Consider the following 7625-nt stretch of genomic DNA (forward strand, 5'->3'; position numbering starts at 1 on the left):
TCTAAAAGTGATTTTGAGTAGTATAATCCAAACAACATTTATTTTACTATAATCCATTTTGACATAAAGATTGCCAAACATAAATCACGTTAACACAAACTTACTTTTCATCAAAATCAAGTTTACAAAATCAATTCTATACAAACTCGCATTTGCAAACTGTAATCCAAACACACACTAGTAGTCTACTAATAAAAGGTATGAGAAATTGAGAACTACTAGCCTACTTCTACTACTAGTAGTCTACTAATAAAAGGAATAGTAAATGATTCAAGGTTTTGGACGTAAACAAAAAAAAATGAAATTATTAGTGGGGCCAAGGAAGAATTTGGTGGTAATCCTTGTCAGAAAGCGTTGATGGTGTCTCTGGTGTGAATCATTAAAGAAAGCAAGTGGGTCGGTGGCCTGTCCTTTTGTACGGGCGTACGGTCCATACGGAAAACCCACCTTCTTGACAACTCCGCCTAACCTATCTCTTTGGCCCCACACCGCTTCCGTTGCGCACTCTCCCCTCTCCCCTCTCCCCTCTCCCTGCTTTCCACGCGCCACAGGCATCTGCATTTTGCAGCGGCCTGCTATTACTCATCGCTATTAATCGAGGCTCTAAAAGCTAGACCATTCATCAAACTGTTTTAATTATTAATTTATTGATTTAACTGATTTAATCATAATATAATTAAAAAAATTATTTTATAATAAAATAATAAATAAATATCTTATCTTATAATTATGGATAATATAATTGAATCACAAAATATAAAATAACATTACATCCCTATAAAAATCACAAATCACAAAAGCACAATTAATCAATAATTATACAATCTAAACACATTATTATTGTATAAAAATAACAAAATACAACAGCATTACAACAGAATAATTATAGCTAATCAATAATTAATAATCAATTAATCATTCAGTAATTTAAATCTAAAATAGAATTAAGTCATTAACTTAGTTATAATTTAAGTACAATTGAGTCACAAAATATAAAACAGTAGCACATCACTATATATAAAATTCACAAAATACAAAATAGTAGCACAATTTTAATAAAGATTAACAAGAATAACCATCGAACTAAATCAACTAATCCTTCAATGATTCAATCCAAAATAAAAAAATAGAGTAACAAATGTACAATACAGCAGAGGAGTAGAGTTAACCATTCAATTATTCAAATTTCAATCTGGGTACTACTAGTAGAATCCCAAACAAAAATAAATGTTTTGAGTAAGGAATGAAAAAGAACAGAAAACAAAAATTAAAATCAATTGAAGCCATTGCTTTCATTTTGAGTAGTCTGAGCAAACAATACAATTCAATTACAATATCACAGCAATCCACAACAACCCACTCCAACCAGTAATCTCAATAGTCAAAATTATGCAATCCAGTAACAAGTAACAACAACAAAGTTTACAGATTAACTAACAACAATTATTCAAAAGTATCTAAAATCCTAAATCACAGTAATGAAAGATCACAATTCACAGATTAACTAACAACAATTAGTTAATTATAATCATAAAAAAAATTAATACCTAGAAGCTAGAACAGAGCAGATTGAGCTAGAGGGGACAGGGAGCACGACCGAAGGGCTGATGCGGCTAAAGGGACAGGAGCACGGTGGAACAGAAGTGGCACCGGCGTAGGAGAAGAAAATTGCAACGGTGACTGTGCGATGGAGGGAAAAGAAGTTGCAACAGTGGCTGGACAGAAGTGAGGGAGTGAGGGAGGAGATCGATGAGAGGAAGGAGAAGGAGAGTGGTTGGGCGTGAGACGAGCTTGATGAGAGGAAGGAGAAGGAGAAGGAGCTCGACGTGACGTGACGACAAAGACAAGATGCAACAACGATAAAGCAGTGGGGTGACGATTGGACCAGATTTGGCGGAGGTGGTAGGACGGTGGCAGTGACATAGCTTGAAGAAGAGAGTAGTGATGGAGGCTAGGGTTTTTTCTTTCAGAGGGAAGCAGAATGAAGGTGAGTGATAGTGGGGTTCTTTTATTTTTTCTAATTTTTTAATTTAAAACTAAAAATGGTGCCATTTAGGGATGAAAGGTGAAAATCGGCTAGATCTCGGTTCGGTCTGACTGATCAGTTTTTGTTCGGTTCAATGGCTTAATTCCGATTTTTGAAACAGCTGGTTATACCTTTCAACCAAATCACTTTTCTCATCGGTTCACAATTCAACCAGTTCGACTAGCCGATTTGAACCGATTTTCAGAACCTTGCTATTAATACTCTCTTGTTATTGTATTATTGATTCACAAAAATTTGCCTCTCAACAAATTTTCTACCGGTAAGTATACCGGATTGTCATCAAGTAAAAACTCATTATAGAGTGAGGTCAAATCCCACAGGGATTGGTTGGTTGATCACTGTTAATTGGAGAATTATACTAGTTGAGCGAAATCAGAATTTAGTTGAGATTGCAGAAAGTAAATTGGCTGGAAACTTAAATTGCAAGAAAGTAAATGAACAGAAATTAAATTGCTGGAAATTAAATGACAGAAGCTTAACTTGCAAGAAATTAAATGGGAATGGGGATTAAGCATGAAATTAAAGAAGCGGCATATAAACAGAATGGGTATATCAGAGATGGGATTCATTGGGTTTTGGGAGATATTGAACTCTCCGGATCAAATCATTTTCATCTCTTCCTCAATCAACGCATTCATTGACATTGCTTGGCAATCTTAGATGATTGGATCCCAATATCTTGGCTCACCAATCTCTCTAAGCATGAACAATTGCCCAATGTCTTGATTTAATTGCTCATGGGAAGAGTTGAATTTCGGTCACTGACTCTACCACACAAATTCATAGATCAAAGTATTGGTAGGTTTACATGTCACTATATCCATCCAACTCCCAATCTAATCCAATGTGAGAAAACAATTCTAGCATGAATTCTTCATCCCTCTCTCAAGGATCCGAAGAATTCTAATTATGAGTAGCTTCTTTGTCAAGACAACTATCCAATTGAATTAAGATCGAAAGCTTTCTAACAAAAATCAAGAGAAAAGAAATAAGAAGAAGATGAAAACTACTATTGATCCATTGAATTACAATAGAGCTCCCTAATGAAATGGGTTTAGTTGTTCATAGTGATGAGCGGATAATTTATACCCTTTTTGGCATTGTTTTTACATAGTTTTTAATATGTTTTAGTTTTTTATTATATTTTTATTAGTTTTTATGCAAAAAATCACATTTCTGGACTTTACTATGAGTTTGTGTGTTTTTCTGTAATTTCAGGTATTTTCTGGCTGAAATTGAGGGATCTGAGCAAAAATCTGATTCAGAGGCTGAGAAAGGACTGCAGATGCTGTTGGTTTCTGACCCTCCTGCACTCGAAGTGGATTTTATGGAGCTACAGAAGCCCAATTGGTGCGCTCTGAATTGCGTTGGAAATTAGACATCTTGGGCTTTCCATCAATATATAATAGTCCATACTTTGCCTGAGATTTGATGGCCCAAACTGGCGTCTAAATGCCAGCCAGAGACCCTTTTCTGGCGTAAAACGCCAGAACTAGCACCAAAACTTGAGTTAAACACCCAAACTGGCATCCAAGCTAGCTTTTAACTCTAGAAATAGCCTATGCACGTGTAAAGCTTAATGCTCAGCCCAAGCACACACCAAGTAGGCCCTGGAAGTGGATTTCTACACTATCTGCACTTAGTTACTTATTTTCTGTAATCCTTAGTAACTAGTTTAGTATAAATAGCACTTTTTACTATTGTATTCGCATGGTTGGAACCCTCTTTTTCACTTTTATGTTACATTGGGAGGCTGGCCATTCGGCCATGCCTAGACCTTTTTCTCTTATGTATTTTCTACGGTGGAGTTTCTACACCTCATAGATTAAGGTGCAGAGCTCTGCTGTTCTTCATGAATTAATACAAGTACTATTGTTTCTCTTTCAATTCACGCCTACTTCTTCTCCAAGATATACTCTCGTACTTAATTCAGTTAAGTCAGAATGAAGGGTTGACCCGTGACAATCACCCACTATCTTCGTTACTCGCTTAGCCAAGATCCGCGTGCTTGACAACCACAAGCGGTCTATATGATGTTCAACGTAGTCATTGGACGACAGCCGAAGTATATTCTCTTGGGTCTCTAATCCACGGACCGAGTCCGTGAGGTTAGGATCTTCGTGGTATAGGCTAGAACCAATTGGCAGCATTCCTGAGATCCAGAAAGTCTAAACCTTGTATGTGATATTCCGGGTAGGATCTGGGAAGGGATGACTGTGACGAGCTTCAAACTTGCGAATGTTGGACGCAGTGACAGTGTGCAAAAGGATAGAGAGATCCTATTTCGACGCTAGTGAGAACCGACAGATGATTAGCCGTGCGGTAGCTGTACCTGGTATTTTTCATCCGAGACGAGAAATCTGATAGTTGATTAGCCGTGCATAGGCCGTACCTGGTATTTTTCATTCGAGAGGATCCTACAGCTTGTCATGAAAGGGAGCACACATGATTCGATGAAGACAATAGGAAATCAGAGGTTCAGAAGCATCAAAGCATCTCCAAACGCTTATTTGAAATTCCCACCAATGAATTACATAAGTATCTCTACTTTATTTTATATTTTATTTATCTTTTAATTATCAAAACCCCATAACCATTTGAATTCGCCTGACTAAGATTTATAAGATGACCATAGCTTGCTTCAAGCCGATAATCTCCGTGGGATCGACCCTTACTCGCGTAAGGTTTTATTACTTGGACGACCCAGTGTACTTGCTGGTTAGTTGTACCGGAGTTGTGAAAAGTGTGATCACAATTCCGTGTACCAAGTTTTTGGCACCGTTGCCGGAGATTGTTCGAGTTTGGAGAACTGACAGTTTATCTTGTTGCTTAGATTATGTAATTTTATTTTATGTTTAAGCTTTTTATTTTTTATTTTCGAAAAATTCAAAAAAAAATTTTGTTCTTTAGAATTTTTAAGAATGAATTCTAGAGCTTCTTGAGATATGTTAAAGCCTGGCTGGCTGTTATGCCATGTCTAATCTTTTGGACCGAGGTTTCCACTTTCCATTGTAGAAAGGACATGTCTGTATTGGTTATGCTGAAGCTTGGCTGGCCATTTGGCCATGTCTAAATCTTTTGGATCGAAACTTTAGACTAACATTGCACGAATCCTGAAATTCTTATTAAAATTTTTGAATTTCTTTATTTTCTTTTTCCAAAAAAATTTTCGAAAAATATACAAAAAATTTAATAAAATCATAAAACCAAAAAAATTTTGTGTTTCTTGTTTGAGTCTTGTGTCAAATTTTAAGTTTGGTGTCAATTGCATGTTTTTAAATTTTCTTAAATTTTCGAAAATATATGCATTGTGTTCTTCTTAATCTTCAAGTTGTTCTTGATGATTTTCTTTGTTTGATCTTTACATTTTCTTGTTTTGTGTTTTTTGTTGATTTTCATATGCATTTTCGAATTCATAGTGTCTAAACATTAAAAAGTTCTAAGTTTGGTGTCTTGCATGTCTTTCTTTTCTGAAAAATTTTCAAAAATATGTTCTTGATGTTCATCATGATCTTCAAAGTGTTCTTGGTGTTCATCTTGACATTCAAACTGTTCTTGCATGCATTATTTGTTTTGATCTTAAATTCTTATGTCTTGTGTCATTTTGTTGTTTTTCTCTTTCTTCATTAATTAAAAAAAATATCAAAAATAATATCTTTCCCTTATTTTACTCATAAATTTTTGAAATTTTGAGTTGACTTAGTCAAAGATTTTTAAAATTTAGTTGTTTCTTGTTAGTCAAGTCAAAGTTTCAATTTAAAAACTTTATCTTTTCAAATCTTTTTCAAAAAGCAAATCTTTTTCATTTTTCTTCTTAATATTTTCAAATTTCTTAAATAAAATTTCAAAATCTTTCTCTTAATTTTATTTCATAATTTTCGAAATTATTCTAACATTTAATGTTTTGATTCAAAAATTTCAAGTTTGTTACTTTCCTGTTAAGAAAGGTTCAATCTTTAAATTCTAGAATAATATCTTTTAGTTTTTTGTTAGTCAAGTCATCAACTTTAATTTTCATAATCAAATATTTTTAAATTTCTTTTTCAAATCTTTTTCAGAATAAATTTCAATCATATCTTTTTCAAAACTTAATTTCAAAATCTTTTTCTAACTTCTTATCTTCTCAAAATTTATTTTCAAATCTTTTTCAATTAACCACTTGACTTGTTTGTTTTAATTTTAAAAAAGTTTACTATTTCTTATCTTTTTCAAAACCAACTAACAACTTTTCTCTCTCTCTAATTTTCGAAAACCACTAACTACTCTTTTAAAATTCTTTTTAATTAAATTATTGTTTTAAATTCTAATTTTATTTTATTTCTTTTAATATTTTCGAAACTAACTTAATTAATTAAATGAAAACAAAAATATTTTTCTTTTCTTTTAATTAATATTCGAATACTCTCCCTCTCATCTCTTTCTATTTATTTTATTTATTTACTAACACTTCTCTTCTACTCATAATTCGAACCCTCTTTCTCTCTATGTTCGAATTTCTTCTCCTTCCATCTTCATTCTATTCTTCTTTTCCTCTGACACATAAAGGAATTTCTATACTGTGACATAGATGATTCCTCTTCTTTTCTATTCTCTTCTTTTTCATATGAGCAGAAACAGGGATAAAGACATTCTTGTTGAAGCTGATCCTGAACCTGAAAGGACTTTGAAGAGGAAGCTAAGAGAAGCTAAAGCACAACATTCCGGAGAGGACCTTACAAAAATTTTCGAAAAAGAAGAAGACATGGCAGCCAAACCCAACAACAACAGTGGAAATGCAAGGAAGATGCTTGGTGACTTTACTGCACCAACTTCCGACTTCTATGGAAGAAGTATCTCAATTCCTGCAATTGGAGCAAACAACTTTGAGCTTAAGGCCTCAATTAGTTTCTCTAATGCAGCAGAATTGCAAGTTTCATGGATTTCCATTGGAAGATCCTCATCAGTTCTTAGCTGAATTCTTGCAAATCTGTGACACTGTTAAGACCAATAGAGTTAATCCTGAGGTCTACAGACTTCGACTTTTCCCCTTTGCTGTAAGAGACAGAGCTATGATATAGTTGGACTCACAACCTAAAGAAAGCCTGAACTCTTGGGAAAAGTTGGTCAATGCTTTCTTGGCCAAATTCTTTCCACCTCAAAAGTTGAGCAAGCTTAGAGTGGAAGTCTAAACCTTCAGACAGAAGGAAGGTGAATCCCTCTATGAAGCTTGGGAAAGATACAAGCAATTGATCAGAAGGTGTCCTTCTGACATGCTTTCAGAATAGAGCATCTTATGTATATTCTATGTTGGTCTGTCTGAATTGTCCAATATGTCATTGGACCACTCTGCTGGTGGATCTCTTCATCTGAAGAAAATGCCTGCAGAAGCCCAGGAACTCATTGAGATGGTTGCAAATAACCAGTTCATGTATACTTCTGAAAGAAATCCTGCGAATAATGGGATGACTTAGAAGAAATGAGTTCTTGAGATTGATACTCTGAATTCCATATTTGCTCAGAATAAAATATTAACTCAGCAAGTCAATATGATTTCTCAGAATCTGACTGGAATGCAAGCTGCATCCGGCAGTACTAAAGA

The 7625-nt window shown here is 34.4% G+C and overlaps 1 non-coding gene across 1 annotated transcript; it reads right to left on the bottom strand.

Moving 5' to 3' along the window:
• Window positions 1-7194: 7194 nt before the first annotated feature.
• On the bottom strand, window positions 7195-7302 carry LOC148548674 (small nucleolar RNA R71). Its single transcript, XR_015897098.1, has one exon. It is a non-coding gene; the product is annotated as a small nucleolar RNA R71 (small nucleolar RNA).
• Window positions 7303-7625: the final 323 nt, after the last annotated feature.

Source organism: Arachis ipaensis, chromosome B8 (genome assembly GCF_059453495.1).
Source record: "Arachis ipaensis isolate K30076 ecotype BB chromosome B8, ASM5945349v1, whole genome shotgun sequence".
NCBI classification, from domain to species: Eukaryota; Viridiplantae; Streptophyta; class Magnoliopsida; order Fabales; family Fabaceae; genus Arachis; species Arachis ipaensis.